The sequence below is a fragment of the Callorhinchus milii genome, unplaced genomic scaffold (genome assembly GCF_018977255.1).
Source record: "Callorhinchus milii isolate IMCB2004 unplaced genomic scaffold, IMCB_Cmil_1.0 Scaffold1, whole genome shotgun sequence".
Lineage (NCBI taxonomy): Eukaryota > Metazoa > Chordata > Chondrichthyes > Chimaeriformes > Callorhinchidae > Callorhinchus > Callorhinchus milii.
Genome location: NW_024704742.1, coordinates 56,697,470 through 56,720,784, shown reverse-complemented (window position 1 = coordinate 56,720,784; position 23,315 = coordinate 56,697,470). Strand labels below are relative to the sequence as shown.

Below are 23,315 nucleotides of genomic sequence, written 5' to 3'. Positions count from 1 at the left end.
TCTCTGGCGCTTTGATGCCCATCCCCATGGGTCGTGCTACTATTGAAAGCCAGTGCAATTCCTGCTGTGGTCCACGCATATGCAAAAACATTTCTACCAAATGCAAACGTAGTATTTTCAAGCAAATAAACTCATCATAACCCAATTCACAAGCGAATTTAATGTAATGAAAAGCAAGACGTTACATTGCTGCTGAGCAATCGGTTTCCAGGCAACACTGTGAGAATGGGAACAGAACTGACAAACCGGTTTATTAGAACACAAGTCACCTCTGGTTATTAATACCACTTAGTTAATGATCAACCAGTCTTATAGTAGCTCTTTCTCCTGCTGAAAATATGGATTAGAACACATTGCAGGCAACAAACACCACCACAATTTTTTTGTTAATGGGTCAGTTCAGCTCATGTAAATTAAGAGATCAAGTTTAAACACTTTGTAGTCAATAGAAAATGATTGGAATAATGAAGTACAATGTATGATCATGCTAGTTTTCTTCTGACAAGAGGATCTAAACCTTCTTTTGGAAATAAAAAAACTTTGTAGCCACAAAGCACTGCAGGAAACAAATGTACATTGCATAATTGCCTTATTCTGTTGAAAGAATAGATTTAAAAAAAACTATTCATATTGAATAAAAACAAACTTATTTTTAAATATACTCTGTGCAGGAACAATTCGAGTCCTGGGGATTGGTACATTTTTCTACCTGGTATTCAATGACCGCATCAGGAAGGCATTCGAAGGTCAGGTACGGCATAGGTCAGATATAGTGCAAGGCTGTGTTGCTTAACAGAGTACTTTGACCTCATGCTCTGCAGATTACCCCCTGTGTCACATTCCTATTTCTGTGTCTTTGACCTCTCCCAAGCCAGGCTTTTAATTTATTACTAATTGGTGACAAATCTGAGAGTTGTTTGGTGCTACAGGAATGCAATAACTGTGAGACAGCAGACATATTACATTCTCGCACCGTCAATCCCACCGTCCAAGGTGACAGTGTTCCAACGCATTGTGTCAAAATAGTTACAAAAATATACTCCGACAAATAAAAAATTGGCATACCTGTGAGCAATACATTGATCTATTCCGTTGTGAGTTACTTTGTATAGTAATTCATTTGTTTGGTCTGACAGTTTGACATTGTTAATGTAACAGTTGATCTTGGCAATCTGACTGGGGAAGCAGCTCATTATGCTCACCTGCTTCTCAGCTCTACTTGATCCCTTCGTTCATAAGTAGAGCGCCTGTTATTCATTCCCTACTTTTCACCATTACTGCTCAATCGTCAGACTACATGACAACTTCTTGCCAACTCCTGCGCGACACTACCTGGGGGGGAATGTGGGAAATATGCCAAAACAAGAGTTTGATGTAATCTGGCACCTACCTCCTAGATCTATTTGTTTGCTCTAACTGCCTAGTTACTTTGTACTTCAAATTCGGATTCAGGCAAAGTACTCATTTTGTCATGGCTACTAACAGCTCTGAGGGAACTCATTGTGCTTTCCTAGTTGAGCAGCTCACAAGTTAGTGCCTTAAACTGGTGAAGAGGCAGTTCATTAGAGGCCTGGTTTATCATGTTAGCATTTTGATTAGTGGAATTCTGCTAATAATCCACATCAAGAGCTCGGAGAGATTTTTGATGGATTCTCCTCTTGGTGACTGCAGAGGAGTAGAGAAAAATTTCAGAAAGATGACCTGTTAGAACACTGCCCCTACACAATCTACTTTCGGAGTGCAGTTCCCACAAGTAGGTAGAACATGCAGCACTTCTAGAAACATGTTCCTACTCAGATTCCTTATTAAATAATCCCAAATAATACTTTTTCTGGTGTTCACAGGGTCATGTACTTTCTGCAGATAGGAGGTGAACTGCAGCCAGTTGCAACTGAATCTAACAGGCCCCAGTATTGCTTGTCCCTGTTTCTGCCTTCCACCATTCGGGATCTCCCTCCAGCTATTGGGACTGATATTGGCAATTCTCAACAGATTAAGAAGGAATGAGAGAATTAAGCCTGTGCTCCAATGATTTACATCAACACACCACTGGCAATGGACACCCTAAAATATATATATTACTGATCCTATGAGGGTTCTGTTGAATAATCCTCCTCCCTATTCACACCCATCTATCTGCCCATCTCATACTCTATTACTCCTGAAGAACAAATAATGCATTTCACTGTTGGTAATATTTTTACTGTCAAAATAATAAACGAATGGTGTCCTCTCTGAAAACATTACTTGATAGTGCATTTGCTCATCAGACTTAAACTTGCTTTCCTCTCTGCCCTCCTCCTGAGCGACATGGGGCTGCAGTACTCAAGGGCAATGATGAGGAGAAGCCAGCCAATGTGGCATGTCAATGGGATTTGGAGAGGCAGACCAAATATTGGGGCCAGGGGTTCTTCCAACTCAGCTCATGTTAACCCTGCAAGCCATAGCCCCCATTGGATTGGGTTGTCCCAGGAAACTTGCCAGACAGAGCTCTCAATGCTCGAGCTTAACAGCTTTAGCGAGTTAAGCTCTAGCAGTACCACAACCACACTCTAGGGTAACCAAGCCTTGGGTCTCACCAACTTGTGTCTAACACATTCCAGAGTTAGGTGGGCAGGGTGCATCCCTCCTGAGAGAGTGTGCTAGATTCAGAGAAATTTCCATGTGTCTGATTTGGATACTGGTTTGCATGAGTGATTTGGATACTGGTTTGCATGAGTGATTTTGAGACTGGTTTGTATGAGTGATGATTTTCTGCTGAGGTAGACACCCACCTAAGCCCCCAAAAATCCTTTCCGCCCTGGTCATAGTTTGCCCCTTTCCAGACTCTTTGAGAATCGATTGGAAACATTCAACCTACATGAAAAGCACCATGTAATGCAAGATGCTGTATGTACCTACCAGATAGCTACTGTGGAAATTGGGAAAGGTGGCATGAACAGAAGCACTATTCAGAGATTGGGGCTGTGGTAAACTGTGGAAGCCATATAAACCATGTACTTTACAGCTAAATACATGGTGTTGACTTAGAAATTCCTGAATACTGAGTGTTCAAAATAAAATGGAAAACTGCTCTTTTCCAACACTCACATTTTAATAGTCAGAAAATCCACCAAAAGCATTAAACAACACCCTTCCCCACTACATTATACAGACACACATTATATGGTACGCTACTCCTCCTCCAACAAAAATCATAAATAAATCCTAATAGGATCACCTCAGTTGTGAGAGAAAGGTTCCCTTCAAACACTGATACATGGTGGAATTAACAGGGAATTAAACCTTTACAAGCATAGGGTTGCTCAATGGTTTTACTGCAGTACTGAAGTATATTTGCGCATTTGTGAAAGCTTTGTACTGATAATTCTTCCACAAATCAATCCAATTCAGCACACGGGTACAAGAGAAGAACCCAGTCAATAACTCTGAGCTAGCAAAAGGCATTCCACAGGAATGAATCAGTGTGGAGATTTAACCAACCATGTACACATGCCTCACACTGCAGGACCAGTGCATTACCTCAAAACAATCCCTCTCACATGAGCTTGCATTCCATTCAGCTACAAGCCAATTGGGAAACATTTGAGTTTAATTGGAAGTAATGAATTTACAACAAGATTGGTTTTGTGCTGCGACATCTAGGGGAAGGCAGCAAACAGTGGGTGAGGAACTCTGAACCTGCAAACACTGTTTCACATGAAAGCAATTTTGCATGTTTGTGAATAAATGCAAAGAAGAAGTAAAGCAAGGCAACCGATATACATGTAGAAACCATTGCTACATAAATTTACAGTATTGACTTTCCTAGGCAAAACATTTATATGCAGATATTAAAAGTGATTTGTAAATCTGTTATGTTATGATATGTACAAAGTGAATGAATCTCCCCAAAACGCCCTACCAGAAAGAACATGATGATTATGAAAGATATCAACGGCAAAGTCGTGGAACAGTTCAATAATACTCTCCTTGTCTAAACACCCAAACGTAAGCAGCTGATGCCTGTGGCTTAGAGTGACAAGCACAATCCATTCAACAATCCAATGAATGTCAACGGGGAACAACTAATGGGAGTTTACTTAACAAAAGCAATAAACTCAAATGAATGCACTGTACCGTAACATGACTGCCCTATGGATTTTTCACAGTGGTAATTTTTCAGTTTGATGCCTTTTGGACATTTGATTAAAAATGCTGTATTTCTATATTGGTCAATTTCTCAGTTAAGAAACATGCAATGAATTTGATGGCTCCATTTGAGAAGCAGTATTTACCCCCCATTATTTATTCTTTCAATGTGCAGATATTACCAGGATTTAGGTCCTGAACCCATTTTCCTGCATGTTAATGACAGCATTCCTCCAGTTTAATAGGATGAGAAACTAATGCCTCCCCTAATAACACAGACAGAAGTATTCTACAGCATCAGTAGAAAGAGTCAAACCATGGCATATTGAGTGCAAGAGCTCACACCTACAGGCAGTTGTTTACAAGTGATGAAATGGCAACTTCTATTTTCTTGCCACAATCATTCTCCATGGTGTGGGGAAAATCTTTGAGAAGCACTTATGAGCACGGAAAGAATTTAGGCAGGCTAAGAATTCAGCCCAAAACGTATGCATCCCTGTAGGAAAGTTCCTCAATCAGCTGCCTCCAAAGCCTCTGCTCTAGAAGCTGCATTGCTACTCCCCTTACATTATTGCACTACCTGTCAGTATAGTTTGCAATGGAATGGGAGGTGCAGAACACACTTACATTAAAATCCATGCTGAGAAACTAGTTTCCCCTCAGTCTTTCCATATTGCATAATTGGCAATTCTCCAGATGGACTTGAATACATACTAGGAATCTTCTTCATTTCACCTAGTTAGATCATTAGCAACTTTACTTTCAACCCTCTTTGAAATGCTGAACAGTTGCTTAGCCTACACATTTTCCACTTCTCCAAATGCTTATGAAGATAGTAATTTATTCCACCTACACTGCCTCCAATCTGTGAAATTATGAGAATTGTAATCAGAGCACATTTTATTGTGTTGATTTCCATATATTATTTAGATACCTAGCATTCTTCTATTCAGTACATATAAACACCTAATCCTTAAATAATCTTCACCGGTATCTTTTGGTTAATACTAAAACAAAAGGCATTTTACAATTTGATACATTGGAAACAGGAACAGGCCAATTTAATTTATTGAGCCTGTTTCACTTATTTATTAAATCTCAGCAGATCTTTTGATCATAATTCTCTGCCTTTTCACCATATTTTAATACATTTACTGCCCAAGAAACCATCTCTCGAAAAATATCCCTATTTATTTGACCTCTACAGCTGTATGGGAGCAGGGTATTCACATCTTCACAACCCTCTGGGGGAAGAAATGGTTCCTGACCTGGAAAGAATAAATTACCTGCAAGAGATTTATCGTTTAGTAAATGTGGCGAATTATTTAAATAATAAACATTACTGAAACTTTTTTAAAAAATGTAAGACCAATTTTTAACTGCAGCCAAAAAAAAACTTTTTGAAGATTCAGGTGATGTATTCAGTGATGAGGAAGGTTGCAAGAAAATAAAAGCTATGTGGAAAGAGTATGCAATTAAGATTAGAATGTCTACTTCTAGCAGAAGAGCAAGCACCAGAATAGTCTTGAGGGAACAAATAACCTCCTTCTATGCTGTAAGTTACATGATTCTATTATAATAGCACTGAGTAACATAGATGAGCAGTATTACACAGCAGCAGGAGGCTTTTAGACCAATTATACAACCTAATAAATTTCTATGTAATGTATCCTTCTCTGTGAGAGCATTATATTGTGGGCTTTTCACATTGCTCACATTAGCATATGTACTAATGTACTGTACTGTGATAGCTGGGACAGAGGAAAGAGTTTCCTGGGGTGTTTCAATGCAACACCAACTTATATAGCGCCCTCCACGCAGGGTAGCATTAGAGCACTTCACAGTGGCGGAGTCTGACTCTAAGCTGGGTGGGAGGGAGGTGGCCATAATCACGGTCAAAGAGGAAGGTTTTCAGCCAGGACTTGAAAAAGGGGAGCAAGAGGACAAGGCAGAGGGATTGAGGGAGAGTGTTCCAGTGCAGGCAGAGGCTGAGAATGTGTCACCAGTGAAATGGAGTCAGTTACACAAGCGTTCTGTGGAAATATCTCGAGTAACTTCTGACATCTGATATCATGAATACTTAATTAAATAGGCCATGTAAACACTTCCTTATGGCACAGTGAACATAAGCAACAACAACAACAACTTGCACATATAGCACCCTCCACGCCGAGCGGCGTCTCAGGGCGCTTAGCAATGATGGCGCCCAAGGCCGAGCCAGAGGGAGGGGGAAGGTGACCACAGGTGCGGTCGAAAAGAAAGGTCTTCAGGCATGACCTGAAGATGGGGAAGGAGGGGCGAAGCAAAGGGGTTGATGGAAGGAGTTCCAAAGTTTCAGAGTGTAATGGCTGCCAATGGTGGCCGTGCAACAAATACATCAAGAGAGAAGCCACATGCTGTCCTCAAAAACACATTGGAAAACCAGCCCATGCTGTCAGACCACACAATAGTATCATTTGTCTCATCACAGCCAGTTGCTGGCCACACAGTTGCATCCCCCTATCTGTGTCCAAGCCAACAAATTCCCTGGGCCACCAATACAACCCTAATTATCTGAAGGAAACTATTTCCATCCCAGTGTCCACATTAACCTTCCAAAACGGTGACTGCCACCTGTCCCTCGTCTTTCACACAAACATAAATAAGATTAAAAATAGATCTCCACTGGTTCCACTGAAAGCGTGAAACTTAGCGATAGCAAGTGTGGAGTCCTGTAGTGTAATGGTTAAAGCACTCGCCTCGCAAGCAAGAGCTCCCGGGTTTGATTCTTGGGCAGGGTGAAACTTTAGGCACATTTCCTTACTGTTTACCTAGCAGTAAGTAGAAACCTTGTTGTTAGTCGATTGATGGATTGCTTTCCGGGGGGAATAAACGGTTCAAATAAAAATAATACAAAATAATTTGGTCATTTGGTCCTTGACTGTTTGTGGGACACTGCTGTGTGCAATTGGCTCCCACATTTCACCCGCAAATATACAGTCAATTCCCATTAGATATATTCTGTGAAGCGCTTTGAGACATCTCCACGAGTGATAAAGCATTTATATCAAACGCAAGGATTCTTTTTATTATTATAATACACATACATGGACAAACAATAGCTCAGAATTGCGTTCCCTGGCCCGTGCTGAGTTGCTTGATCTCAGTCAAGGCAGCGCTGGGATGTTATAATTGGCCTCAGCATTCCTGGACAATGGAATACACATGCTCACCCTGGAGGGATGCACCCTGCTTACCGGAATTATGTAAATCAGGCGAGTCCTCCGGGAAGAGAGTGCGCATTCCATTCCAGAAATTTCCATATTTTGTTGGCATACGTATAAGAACTCTCAGTCTGGTTTGGATACTCTCAAGCATGGTGATGGATTTCCACATGTGTCAGACATGTAGCTAACCAAAAGATATGTTATAACGGACCTCAACATTCCTGGCCAACGAAGGATGGTGGTGATGGATGTGGAAAAGGAAGGAAAAACAACTGGCAGGATTCTTGCTCCTATGTGATGCCCAAAGTTGCATGTGGGTGAAGAATGGTCAGACCATGATTGGGTTCTGCCCCCTGCAGTCAAACAGCCTGCCAATACTCACCATCTGAAGAATCCCAGTTGGGTGAGGTAATGGAGGGAGTTAATTGAACTCAGTATGAGTCAGTGTGATTTTTAACAACCAAAAAGGAAAAAAAAGTTAAGACATTTGGACACCCAACAATGAGCGCATTATAATGGAGTATGAAATAAATTACTGCATTTCACTGCACTTTTCCCGATTGCAAGAAGTCACAACTATTCAATTCATAACATATTTTGTAATTTCCATGATAAACTAAGACATTCACAAATGTCTGACAGTGAATTGATGGCTTGTTTACAAATGGAGAAAGATAAATAAATCTTTGTATTTGATATAGGGCTTTATCAAGTTAACATGTCTCAAAAGCACTTCAAAGTGTAGAAACTATATTTGTAGGCAAATTGGTGTTAGGTTGCAAATCATGTTTACAGTGCAATTTTCTTACCCTTTCTAACATCCTAACTATTAAATCCACACCACAAGTGTGTTGGGGTTCCTTAAAAGATACATGTTTTGGTAAATTATTTCCACATCTGCCTAACTTGTCATACCTAGAGCACTTGCTTTGCAATCGAGACACCTGGGTTCAATTCCAGGTAGGACGAAACCTTGGGCAAGTTACTCCACAAGCCTAATAATAATCCCTCCAAGAACAAAACAATAAGAAATTGGTCATTTTCAATCCACGACTGTTTGTGGGACATTGCTGTGCGCAATTGGCTGCCGCATTTCGCCCACAAATATACAGTCAATTCACTTTACAGTCTATTCTGTGAAGCGCTTTGAGATGTCGAGAAGACGTGAAAAGCACTATATCAAATGCAAGGATTATTATATTACCTAACTGTGCTTTGAATTTATGAAAGTGTAAGAAAATTACACCATAAAAGAGATACAATGTTTTTCGTCCAACCACAAATTCCACCCACAATTTGCTTTCAACTACACAGTAATTCTTGTGAAGCACATTGTGTCATTTCAATGACATAAAGCACAACAGCAAATGCAAGGATTATTAATATTATTGATACTGCAACATTCCTGCCAAATGTTATAATACTTATTTGATGATAAGTATTTAATAATAAGCCTTTCACATTGGAAGGATGTCACAAAGCGCTTCACATGAAACAATAAAGTGCAACGACTGTGTGTTTGTGGGTGAACGTGGGCGACATTCCTGGCAAACATTAATATATAATGGAAATATTCAGTCCTTACCAGATGATTAACTTTCCTCACTTCAATGCATCAGATACCACCATAAGCCATGCAAGAATTTAAGAGTGGAGTGAATGTGATTTGATGGTGGTAGTGAGTGGGGAGGGTGGTTTACACTGAATGCAAGAGATTCTCAAACCACAGAGGTCAATTTCTGAACCTCTGGGTGTTACTGTAATAGAACAACCACTTGACCAATGGAACTCACAAAGAGCACATGTGGCGTTGCGGTCTCACCATCTGATTATTCTAGAACAAATCAAGTTACATTATAGTCACATCTGATCCAGATGCAGTCCCTGCTCTCCCCCCCACCCCCAGCCAAATAAACCCATTGTCCTTATGGAGGTAAAATGCCCCATAGAGACATTATTGCGTTATTCTTACCCCTTTGTAACGAAGCCTGCCCTTTGTAACACATTGAACAGATCCACATAAAGCAATGCTCACAAAGGTGGTGTTGTCCATTTTAAGGAATAAAGATGGTTTTGCACAGCCCTTGGTTGTTTAGATTATGTGTAAATCGCCTAAACACAGACAACGATATATACAAGTTTGTAAATGTCACACTGATACAAATATCTTTTGTTTACACTTCAATTTTTGTTTTTATGTCACTGCGGATGTCGGATTTCCAGCATTGGGTAGGAACAGAAAGAGTTTACATACCAAACAGTGGAACAAGATTTTACTGAGCACAATATCATCAGAATAGTCATGATAAATCTTTTTAATATTCTCTTGCTTTCCTTTTACCAGCTTGTTTGTGCACCATCACAACCCCAGTTTGGAGCGTGGGTTTGCAGACTCCCCCACAGCTCTGAATCATGGGTTTATGTGTGGGAGTTATGTATCTTCTAAAGAGCCAAGCCATTAATTTTTACAAGGCGGAGACAGCCTCCAAAAGAGATCCAGCTATAATGGCATATGTTAATGTATATGGAGTGTTATAGAATTAAAATTAACCTTCATTTCAAAACAGACTGGATTATTCCACTGCTGCCCATTTTACGGCAATTCATACATTGACTGTTATTCTTGAGCATTCCATATTTCTCCCATTTACCATCATTTTGGACCTGTTAATCCTAAACTTCAAGAGAAAGAAAGAATGCTACTCAATCTGACTATGTATTTACCCAACGAAAATCAACATTAATGACTTTGAAAATAGCCATATGGATATGAGTCCAAAAATGTCTAGTGCATATTACAAACCTAATTTGAATTCACAAGCCACACTCTTATATTGCTGTTATACTAGCACATTTTTTTATTTTGGATTTAGTTTTGTATGCAGAATCACAGTATATGGGTTTCTCTGAAATTAGTAGTGCATCCTTGTTGTGCTTTGCTGTGAATTTTTCGAAAACAGAGCCTCAATGCTTTGGTATTAACAACTTAACCAGCAGTGGATAAATGGATTCCAGTCAACCTTCTTACATCTTAGACACGCCACCTTCCTTCTCCCTCTCACACACTCACACGCAGGTAAACTTTCCCTCTTCTTCATGCATCTGGGCAGGTGGAGGCAAGGTAGGGTATGTGCAGTGAGGGTGAATGAGGACATGAGATTTCATGCTACTTCAATTTGCCTATTCTCGACAGTTTGGCTTACTCTTGTCTATAAATCAAGTTATGAGTTCAAGCCCGACATCAAGACTTAAACCCCACAGTCTGAGCTGGCATTTCAACGCAGCTGGTGGGGCTGCATGCTCAGAGGAGTCGTCAAATCTCGACTGCCTTTTCAGGAATATATTAAAGATCCCATGGCACTATTCAAAAAGAGAACGGAGTTTCTCCCAGTCTCCTTGCCAACAATCTCCCAAATAAAATTGGTCATAAACTTCATGGAAGTTTGTGAAACAGCGCTCTCCTCACCTACAAATGAACAGTCTTTAGCACACTTCACGCTCAATCCTGTGAAATCCTTTGAGACATTTCGACATAAGGTATTATATAAAATGCAAGATTATATTATTTACCATATGTTTGTTGCCATTATAATAACCATAAAATCTCAAAACAATAGTTGGTCAATCTGAGCATTGAACAGCTTTGAGTTCCTTGCATCAAGCATCACGTGCATTCATCAAGATTTTCTTTTTTGCATTAGACAATTTATCCTGATGAAATTCTTTCTACAGAAATATGTATGAAAACAAATTTGCATTTTGTTGACTGGATATTCCCCACTTCTAATGCACAGGTGAATATTCTAGCATAAACGTCAACTCAATAGAGACAATCAATTCTGCACACTATATCTGACCCTACGAAGTGACCAGCATGTCACAAGATAAAATGATCTGTGCAGATGACCCAATTAAATAGAGCATTGTAGTTTGTAAATATGGCAGGGCTGTTGGAGGGGATAAAAATATAAATATACTTTATCATTTACAACAACAAAATAATTACATTTATATAGCGCCTTTCATGTCGGGAGGACGTCCCAAAGCTTTCTCATTTAACATTTCTGAAAATGTAGAACATATCACCCAGACAGCAACATTTTGTCAAACCCATTTAAAATTATAGGCATTATCCCACAATAATTTCTCTCAACCACTGATTAATAAATAACTTACCAGTCAAAAATGAAACTTTCCCAGCACACAGACAGCCATTTGAATTATAGGCTCAGTGTTATGGAGTGCTTTCTGCAGCCAGGTCTTACTCAGTTCATTGGAAGATTAACACCTTTAATCCTCTTTAAAGACTTACAAGAATCATGTGTCCTGGGTGTGTGGGTCAGACTGCAGTGGGAAAAATACTACTGCGTAGGTGATGACTTAATATCCATTAATAATCAATATTCTTCAAAACTAGAGATCTGTGAATGCCATACCGCAGTGCTAGCCTTTTTGTACATGGTTAAAAGTCTGTTCTGTACTTACGTGCCAACAAGTAAAAGTTCAAAGAAATTCTTCTTTATCCAGAGAATGGAATGAGACAGCACATGTTCTATGAATGGTGCTGTGCAATAAATTTAGCAAATCTCCATTCTCAATTCACTGTCTCTGACATGGAGAGCATCTGCTCCACCTTCACTGAGGTACACAAACTAAGGCTTTTACAGCTGCAAGTGTCAGGGTCATGCAATGGCATGAAGAGATTATCAGCAATGCAAGGGGCTAAAAATACTATAAGAGCCGTGTACCCACAACCCTTCCATGCAAGGTTATGTTTGCCCACTCCTACTGCAAGTGTATTACATTATAGAGCACTTCAATGATTGTGTGGAAAAGCCTAATCGGTTCAAACTGCCATTGTTTGTTAAAGCCGAATTCGCAAAACTGTGCACATCCCCTTTCCTTTCGAGAGTACTAAGCACTTGTTGGATGGGTCACGCTGAGGTGAAACATGACTGATGCTCTCGCAGAGGTCATGCATTGGGAGCTGTATAAATACCAGGGAGACCGTAAAATAAGGGCAATCGACCAAGAGAAACAAAAAGAACTTCAGAAACCTCTACTTTCACCAGATACAACATGGGTTCACAAACAGAGATTATATTTGGTTTTAAAACTTTTCATATTGCCAATATATGTAAAACTTATATATACATACCCACACACATATAAAAACAATTATTTTCAAGCAGATCTACCAAATTTTGAAGCATGATAGCTAAAGTCTTTAATAACGCACCCATTTAAATACTTAAAAGAACACACACAAAAAATGTTTTTCTTTGGATTCCAAACCAGTACATTTTCTGAGTTTTCTGCCTTTGGATGCTAACGAAATATTTAAAAATGATAAAAGAAATCTGAGCTGCTACCCCCTTAAATGTCAGTCTTCATCAAGTAGGTCTGATCTGTTTATTAAAAACATTTTAGTCCGCAGAAAGAGAAGAGGGGTATGTCAGACTCCGCCACTCTGAAGCGCTCGGGATGCTACCCGCGTGAAGAGCACTATGCAAATTCAAGTTGTTGTTGTTTGTCATTTTCATCATAATCCTGCTACATGTGTTGTGATATGATTACATGCAAGGCAGGGAGGGAGATGTTAAAAGTTAGTCAGATCATAGCCTGTCTACTGTGTAGTTTTTGGGGACCTTCTATACGAATAAAGACAAAATGTTTGTATGTTTGTCTGTCTTCCAATAACGCAATAACCAATGGACGTAGAGACATGATTTATACCTCATCGGAAAGGTCTTGCATGGGGAGTGCCATGGGCATATTTCTTTCTGGGGATCTCCTATTGTTGATGAGTTATATTTAAATGTTTTAATTAAGCCCAAAATATGAGGTATTCTGCAACAAAGGAGGAAATCACACACCCTTTTAGAGAGACACATCTGTCTGTCTGCCAATAATGTAATAATTGATCAATGTAGAGACATGATTTATAATGTCTTATACAAAGTACAATATAATATAAAGTATAATAATATAAAGTACTAGCTATATCTGTTGGAGCTACGTTTGCAACCAGTTTCATTTAATCGGCCTTCTCTCTTTGGTCTGCCATTTCTTAGACATCTTTATCCAGAAAGATGATGAAAATATGCTATTCAACTCGCTATCATCTCTTGCTCACATATTTGCACACATATCCTTTTTAGAGGAATCCTGTTGGGAGGACTCAGTCAGGCGGACTACTGTTGGGAGGACTCCTGCGGGAGGACTCTTGGTGGTGGGGGTGGGGGGGAGACTCTCGGCTGGGGGGTAGGGGGTGGGGGGAGACTCTCAGCGGGGGTGGGGGAGAGACTCTCGGCCGGGGGGTTGGGGGGAGACTCTCGGCCGGGGGGTGGGGACGGGGGAGACTCTCGGCGGGGTGGGGGGGGGGCGGGGGGAGGGGGAGACTCTCGGCAGTTATTGCATTCTTGGCAGACACACACAACAGACATTTCATCTTTATTAGTATAAGATAGAGGAAGAAGATAATAATACTTTTGTTGCAAGGGTAGCTGCAACGGGTACAGCTAGTGTTATATAAATGGCATTACTATATTGGAGCAGGTGAAGTGGAGATTCACCAGCACAAACATCATGCATGAGAGGGAATAGGGAGACTTTAAACGTTGGAATAGAGAAGGTTAACGAGAGATCTAACAGAGATTTTCTAAATCATGAATGATTTTCATAGGGTAAATAGAGAAAGAATTTTTGTTACATTTGTGATTAGATTTTGGAATATCTTACCACAAATGTCTGTTCTAGCTGAGTAGAAGCAGCATTAAATGGGAATTGGATAAAGACTTAAACAATATTACTGAAGGGGACAGCGAAAGAGAAGGGAAAAAGGAATGACAGATAGCTCCAGTGAGGGAGTGAGAACCAGCAGAGACATGATGGGACGAACGGCCTCCTCTGCAGTGTGTAAACTTTCCCGGATTCTATAAATTAGTCGGAAAATAATTCTTCATGAAAATGGTATTCTTTAAATCCTTTTTTACAGTGGTGTTTAGTGAATGAGTCAGGCCCAATCAATCCTTCCTCTGGTGGACCTCTCTACCTAATGAATTGCTATTTATCTACATTATTTCCATAAGCGTTCTGGACAATCCATAGATCTCCCTGTTCGGCCCATGTGGGTCTGGAGCTAGGACTGAAGGGCAGATGCCAGAGCTGATGGAAAGTCATTTAAAGGCATCTCTACAACACAGTCTCCAAAACACTTATTGGTCTGAAAGTCACCTCGCCAAGTCTTATCACACGTCAGTATTCAGACAACATTGCTATCTTTACATGGAATGCTGGTATGTGCCATATAAAGAAAGTTACATCATATAGTGCACAGATTAGATGCTGTGCTTAGACGTTGTTGGGAGTCTTTACAACTACCAGATCCACGGACTACACCATTCCTCAGACTAGCAGTCATACAATTTTCATTGTGATTTAAAGAAAGTATCCTTGCTATCTCTCCTGTGACATGTGTATAACTGTCCAGATTTTGCAAACTGACTGTATACTGATCGCTGGACAATTTAGCTCTTATTGTTTTGGGATTATGTGCATACAAACTAGTATTTCAGACAGACAGTGTAATCCTTCTATTTCATAGTACACCAAGAACATCAAAACTGGCTTCATGTATAAAAAGAGACGAGTGGAAAATCAATACAAGCACAAATTTTCCTTGTAAACTCCCTCACTTTCCTTGTAAACCTCAGCCATAGAACATTGGGGTGACAAATACAACATACTAAATGAATCATGAACCATCAATTTCAGAAGTCTAGTTAGAAATCTGAACTCCCCCACTTTCACTTGTGTAAACAATTTGGTCTGAATTGATTATGAAATGTTACTTTTTTTTATTCCCAAAGACAGTGCAGAGAAATGCTTCCTTGGATTGAATTGCAATGCAAAAATCTGCATCATGCAGCTGTATTTTATTCTTTTACCAAACAATGTATTTGTGGGTTCTGGGACTGAGTTCAAGAAAAAAGCATCCCAGAGCTATCACTTGAATAGTCCTGCAGTGTGGTGGTGATGACTGGCATTAGAGATAAGACTAGTTAGGGGCTATTTGGGTCTGTGCCAAGTATGTTAGGTACTCAGTCATTCACTGTGTTCACAGCTGTGGTCCTGCCCCACCCCCACCCAGGGTTAACTGTGTGCTTCAAAATTAGAAGTAAATGAACAAACACACCACAGGTAGTAGCCAAGAAAAATGTCTGACTGTTTCATGGGTAAAGCTGCAGCCAACAGGCAAGGTTCAAATCCTGTCTGCGCTGAGTATGCTGGTCTCAACTGTGGCTACATAGGAAGGTCAAATTGGCCCTGGACTATCCAGAGTTGAGGAGCGGGATGGGTGAAGGGGAAACGTGAGCAGTCTGCTCCAGTGGCCTCTATTGGGTGTGTATTTGTAGGGTGGCCGAGTGGGAAGAAGGCTCAGCTGTGATGTCCTCTAGAGTCTAAGAGATCGGCAACACTCTGCCAAGGTTCCTATGTAAACAATGGCCACTTGAACAGTGTACCAGAGAGCAACCAGCGGCTCTGGAGCTTCACCCAGCAAGAGAAGGCTAGACTACGACCAAAGAGGCGTACATCAATGAGCAGAAACAACAGGTACATTAAATTCATATTTTAATAAAATTAAGCATGTTTGCTGTACCAGCTAGCGACTGCATGACTGCAGTTTAATTATTTAAACTTTGAATTGCTCTCTACAAAGGGAATGTAGAGATTCTGGCCAGTATCAGATTTTCTGACAATGCAGACCACAAACATGAGAGGCAAATTAGATTATTCCTTTGCCACTCATACCTTATCTGGTTGTGCTCACTTATGTTGAAATATTATCTAGCAACTGTATTAATCACAACATCTTTTCAATTTATTTCAGGCCAGCCTGGACCTTGACATGGAGTAACATTTTGATATCTCACATTGCACCTTGTAATATTACTATTCCTGATATCAAAGAAGTTTTCTCAGAGTAGCTTAAAGAAGCTAAACTGTGGGCAATGACAACTTGAATTCATATAGCGCCTTTCACGCGGGGTAGCATCCTGGAACTCTGTTTAACCCAGGTAGGATTAAACAGGTGACATTTGATAATATATTCAATATATATCACTACAGACCAACAAAATCAGTTACGAAATGTTGCATTTTCAACCAACAATTTAAAAAAAGTAACTTATAAAATTTAGAATTATAATAATAATAAATAATGTTAGGACTGCAATAATAAATTAGGCTCCGAATTCCCCTGACTTTTTAGAATGGACAAATAATTCCTTTATGAATCACCAGCTCTATTTTAATAATTACATCATTGTGGTTGCGCAGTTTTCAACCAAAGGCCACTTGAACACCACCGGCTCCAGCAACACTCTAATTGATCGAAGCAGCGTACAACATTATAAAAAAATTCATTCCAAGATCCAATATAAAAATTGAGTGGAGTGCACACTCTCTCCTTGGAGGGACACATTCTACTTACTTAATACTGTCCACGTCTCTTCAGGGAAAGAGTGCACATTCCATTCCAATAAATATCTCTGGAATTTCCAAGTATAGATGGGATGCACAGAACTTTCATTTTAGTTTGGATACTTTTAAGCATGGTGATGGGTTTCCCCATGTGTCATAAACCCCATTGACCCAAAAAAAAACTTTGAAAGGGACTGCTCAGTGAGTAATAATGGACTATTCATTCTACTACAGAAATTTAGTAAATCACTTGTATATTTTTTGTGAGTTACAGAAAATGAAACAGCAATTCCATGGTTCTCTATTGCGCATCACTAATGTTTATTTCAACTTAGAGTTGAGTATTATCTGTAATAAATTAGGAAGGGCGTAGAAAGAAGATACAGCTTGCTGATTCAGTTCTCCTCTTCAATAATAATTAAGGTATGAAAGCTGAATGGACTATTACTTGATGAAGTGGAAGAGTTGGCAGACCCACTCAAAAACTATATCATTCCACAGTAAAGAATGCCATGTGTAGTACTGCATGCATGCGGCTTCAAACTACCGTGCAATATGTAGAAAATCAAACAAATTTATTATTGAATAATCCTTCAGGGGATTAACATCAACAACAATTTACACACCACCTTTCACATAGGATAAAGTCTCAAAGGGTATCTCAGGAACAGTGGTGAATGCCAAGTAAGGAAAGAGGAGCAAGGGTATGACTGTTAAATGGAGGTTCAGTGGAATATATAATGATGTTACCAACTTTACAAGGTCCATCCGAAGGAATGGGCTCAATTGACCAAATGGTCCATTTGCTTACTCTCTTGTGAAAGAATCATGTTGTAGTTTAGATCAAATTGTTCAAAAGGTACACTGTATATGAAGCAATCAAAACCAAAAATGGAAAGAAAGGAACAAAAGGGAAACAGGGGAAAGTAAAATAGCTTCTGGAAAAACTAAGTGGATAAAGGCAGAAAGGGAAAACACAGGAGGAAAAAAAAAGTTATTTTTCAGGAGACAGGGATTTTTTAGTGTCGATAGAAATTGTAAATAGAACCAGTAAAGCTGGGCCCCACTGAGCTGGCAATCATAGCACTTTACAGAGCTATTGATAGCATACTGTGTTAGAACTGCCCATGCATTAATACACATAACTGGATATTATTAAGCCTTTCTACTACAAAAAAAATTGAGTCACAAAGTATTTATCACCCTGATCACATTCTTAGAAACGCGTTTTTTTTGGTTCAATTATCATCAGCTACATTTTAGGTATAGTGAAACATTTCATTGTATGTCTTGCCGTGGAAAAAGCACAAGCCTTTTTTGAAAAAAATTGAATCCTCAGAATCCAGTTATGTAAATAATGGTTCAAGAGCTTATTTTTTGTTCACTAAAATCTGACACCACATTCAGCACATTGATAAAAGGCATACTGTTACCTTGTGCTGAGCTGTACATACTGTTGCTGTTTGTTTTTCAGGAGCACAGAGCAACATTTGTGAGCAGCCCTGAATTCCTCTAGTCCTTTGGGAGGTATTTCTTTCAGTACAATTAGGTGAAAATATAAAAAGGCTGTGTCTACCTTTTTTTTAAACGGAGGTCTTTCCCATTAAGATATAATCAAGCTGCAAAAAGCTCCATTCACAACCCTATTTTAAATGCCCATCAACAGAAATAGCACCAACAGAACAGACTTGTGCATGGATAATATACTTGTTATGTATTCCACAATACAGTACTTTTGTTTGTAGGGAAATATTTATTCCCATTACAATTTCTTCTGCTGCTTTTCTATGTTAGTTCATATTTAAAAGATTCAAAGGTGTTTTAAAAATGACTTTCTTCATCTGATCCTACTGCACATTACTGACCTGTTCTGTGTAAGAAATGGAAAGTAGGAAATGCAACATTTGGAAGTTCTCAAATTAAACAACAACAAATTACATTTGCATAGTGCCTTTCACGTTGGGAGAACTTCCCAAGGCACTGGACAGTCAAGGATTTACATGTGAGCTGGGATTAGGGAGGATGGTGGTGGAAGATATGCATCCCTCCCCAATCAACCATACCTACATATACAGTATAATCAGTTCATACGCACTAACTTTCTATATTACAGAAACATTTACTTGAATACAAAAAGTTACAATTGCAGAAATATGGTTGGTTTAAAAAAATCAACAAACTGAAAACAAACATATGAATTGCAAAGTCAATAAAAAAAAGTCATCAGCTTTTATGTACAGTTTATACAGCTCTGAAGCTTCAGAACCTCTGAAGTTTCAGAGCTGTATATACTAAGTGGGGTGTCTGGAGGGGAAGGGGAGGGGAGGGGGGTGTGGAGACACAAAATACAAAAAAAAAATGACATCAACATCATATGAAGAACATTTTTAAAAAAATCTTATCAGAAGAATGTCTTCTCCAGTTTACTTTTCACGGTAAACTTGTAATATCTATTGACTTGACTTTTCAAACTCTCCTTCTCATCATGCAGCTTTCGTGGCTGAAGCCTCAATGAAACATAGTTCCTCACTCACTTTGTAACCCCAACAGCAAACACAATAGAGTAGTTTGACCAGCAAGCTTTCCTCAAGTATACAAAAATACATTCTAAAAAGAGCCTCCAAAGAATGCTTCACATGCCCAAGTCACGCTACTTGTTAACAGCAGACCCTTTTGAGATTTACGGGAGCAGCTAATTTAATTCTGGAAATGATATTTCAATTCCGTAAAGTCCTATTTTAAAACACATACAGCTCAAAAGTGTTGACATTGCTGATCTGTCACTTGGACCTACTAGAAGTTTATAAAAAAAAGTTCCTGAACTGCGTGCAGCAACTGAATAAAGCACCAGCAACTAAGATCGTTAATCGTCGGAGATATACATAGAACGAGTTTGGTAATCCTTGCAAGCATGTGAGCACTCCTCTTAAATACAAATACAGCCATGCCAAATACCTCCACTTTGCAAATTGCACCACTTACCAAGACTGAAAGAAAACCACTATTGTCAGTGAGAACTGCATGGAACAAGTCATGTGAAAAACTCTCCTTATAACCTTACAGATCCCCAGAGACGTAATCACATTGTGCCGACTGACCCAGATCTTTAAAACTCACTCAGCAAGTGTTAGTCCAGTGGGTTTTACTAAAATCTAAAAGTAGTTTATTCAGCAATGCAATGTCCTTGGCTCAAACAAACATGTTTATTTTTCACGTAATCATTTTCCGTTGCACAGATATACCTGTTTTTATTTTCTACTTGATCCATTAATTTCCCGCAAAATGCACAATTCTGTTGCTTGGAAAACTCCCCCATCATTTCAGACTTTACCTCTGCTGTGAGCAAATTGGCTGCCATGTCCGCCTTCAAGATACATGGTCACTGCACTTTACAGTAAAAATCCTGTGAAGCATTTTGAGACACCCTTCTGATGTGAAAGGCGCTTTATCAAGCGCAAGGATTATTACCATACATATATTATGTAAGCATTCAAGCACTTCTCCACCCCTCCCCTGTTTTTACCACTCATGTTTCCTGGTTTTGCAATTTATTTCACTGCAAATACTTGATTAAAAATATGTAAACCGCTCTTGTTTTTTGTTGTTCTCCCATTGCTGCTTGAATATTCTGACGATGTAATAATCCTTGCATTTGAAATTACATCTTATGTCACTGAGAAGCTTCAAAGTGCTTCACAGGAGTAACGAGATTGTCTAATTGTAGGTGAACGTGGCGATCAACAAGCTCACTGCAATGTAATCATGTAAATAAAATGATCAATTTGATTCTGGGGGATTATTTGACTTGTAAACTCCATTCTCTCTGTTTCAAAAGTGCCACGGGATCTTTAACATTTACCTGAACAGGCAGACGGGAGCTTGGCTTAACATCTTATCTGAAGGTCGGCACCTCCAACATTGCAGCAGTTCCCCAGTGTTGCACTGGTGTGTCAGCCTAGATTGTGAGTGCAAAGTCCTGACATGGGGCTTGAACCCGCATCCTTCTGACTCAGAGGCAAGAGTGCTGCCATACATCCAGAATTGCTTCTAATTTGCTTTTGTTGATTCTGGGATCAAACATGCAGTGATTTGTAATGGGACCTATGAAGTTAGAAACCAGGAAGTACGTTACACTAACTGGTAGGAGCTCTGCTCCAACATCATCTATGCTCAGCTAGCCTTCATAACTTACCTCCAGTTACACCAGGTGTCCCAACTAGGTTTTCTTACAGAAATCAATTAGAAATCACCACTTAGCAGATCCTATAGTTTGCTTTCTTTTCTTCTATTTCAATCTATTACAATATCCTTACATTTGTTACAGTGCCTACATCAAAATGTTTCAAAACACCTTACAGGGCTTCCTTTTATCTTCATTTTCTCTCTTCCCTGTCTCACATCCAAGTCTTCCTTCCTTTGTTCTCAATTTGGACTCTTTCCATTTCTCTTGCCCTCCCCTCTGCTGCACTGTCATTCCCTTGCTCTCACTGCAGTGCCTCTCCCCTGCCCTTGCTGCAATGTCTAGGCCTGTCCTGGTTGTCTGCCTTTAGCCTTCCTGTAGCAAACAACAAAACTCAGGTGTCAGCATAATTTTTTAGTTAAAAATTGCCTTGCCTACAGCCTGCTGCAAGGAGAAGAAATACATATATTCCTGGTACTATTTTGAATTGAGTTAGGAGTATTTTTCCGTTTCATTCTCTTGTCTCACCATTGGTCAATGTACTTAAACCTAATAAAAAGAATATCTCCCCCACCATTTGCTTCCCATTTTGATATTTGCATTGGGAATTGGGAAAATATAGGAATTCCCATTTTACCCTAGAACCCTGTAGATTAAAGGGGAAACAGGCAATCTATCAAGTCCATTGTGCATTGGTGCTGAGAGATGCATGAGAATGGTTGAGGTAACTTGTTTCAGTCTTGCTTTCTCTCCAGCTGGAGAGATGCCGTCTTTTGCCAACCGCCCAGTTGAGTCTGGAGAATCCAGTGTGTCCATGAAGATATTGCTGGAGTTTAACCAGCTAAATCACACTAAAATCATTGTGAACACTGACAAGCTTCACACTACTTGTCCAACGACAACCACCCATAAGTGCTTTGGTTTACAAGGATAGTCACTAAATAGTCATCGGACATCTGACAAGCACAGTTTAGAGTCTTCAGTTGGTAGATAATATACCAGGAACTGTTCACAAGTCATACTGTGGACAGTGAAGCTTATCTTAAAAATTGCTATTGATGTTCCTGCCCAGAGCTCAGACACACATTCCTATTCACAGACCAAATGAACTGGTTCCACCAGTTGTAAATGTAAAGTTTACTTTCGTACCAATCAAGGTAGGTATCAAGCCCTGGATATGAGCTTGAACTGATCAAGCAGGACTTCAGGTAATGCCTTTCAACAGTCATTGTTCAAAGGTTCAGGGGTTCTTCCTCAGCTATTTGATGAATATCTGACTTCAGCGTGGTGGAAGGGCTTGTACGGTATTCGATAAATTGTGAGTTGCCAACAATCTTGATGTTCTGGAGGTTCAAGTTGAATGCCATGTATCATGTGTTCTAGAGGTCCAAGGTCTAGCAACTGTTACTTCTAGTTTTATCCAGGGACTCATGTGAGGGGCCTTGGCAAGAGACATACCTCCAAGCTGCAGAGCAACAGGTTAGTATATACCAGCACTGTTCTTCCTGCAGCTCTTATTACAAATCCATCTAACTGCTTGGTCTTGGACTTTGCAAGTCTTGAAAGGAATGTGTGTTCAGGAGCCACAAGCCTTGAAGTTGAACAGTTTGGACACACATCTTATATGCTACAAGCCTAATGGGACCTTGCTATCATTGCAGATAACATAATTGGTAATCAGATTGGGTAAAATGAGCAAAAGTGGACAACCTTGCCTTATTCTCTTTCAGGTAGCTAGGCTCAGGACCGACCCCAACACAGATCTTGCACGCAAAATACACATCCCTGATAATATGCAAGATTTAGCCGTGTACATAAGGTTGGCAACCCTTGCCAAACGTAATCAAGAAGAACACAGTTGAATGTATTAACAATTATTAAACTCCTGTAAGTTAGCTAAATTATTTATTTCATTGGCTGCCGCATCATCCACAAGAAACATACAGTCACACCACTTTACAGTACAGCGAAGTGCTTTGAGATATTTCAGCTCTGTATCAAAAGCAATGATTATTATTGGATAGTTACCTTTTAAGTTAAGGCTCAATATGTTTTTAGGCAGGTGCATCATACTGCAAATGATTTTTTGTGAAAGTATTCCAATAGCTGCATGAAGTTGCAGTGTCTAATTAAATTAGATGAATAAGACAATGGAATAATACATGGAACTTGCTGTGTGGTTTAGATATTCAAAACCATAGTGATGGGCTTCCGCATGTGTCAAGACAACCACTCTGCCAAAAAAAAAAGGAGGCTCGGTGATGACACGTTTGTCTGTGATGCCATTTCCCTTCGCTCCCCTCCCATCCTCA

General features: G+C 39.6%; 1 protein-coding gene across 1 annotated transcript in view; it reads right to left on the bottom strand.

Moving 5' to 3' along the window:
• The window catches only part of LOC103178234 (sorbin and SH3 domain-containing protein 2), a 127,198-nt gene extending 115,079 nt beyond the window's left edge, over positions 1-12,119 (bottom strand). The window contains exon 1 of the mRNA XM_042341065.1: positions 11,823-12,119. The gene's annotated coding sequence lies outside the window, so the exon portion shown is untranslated. The remainder of the gene's footprint in view (positions 1-11,822) is intronic.
• Positions 12,120-23,315: the final 11,196 nt, after the last annotated feature.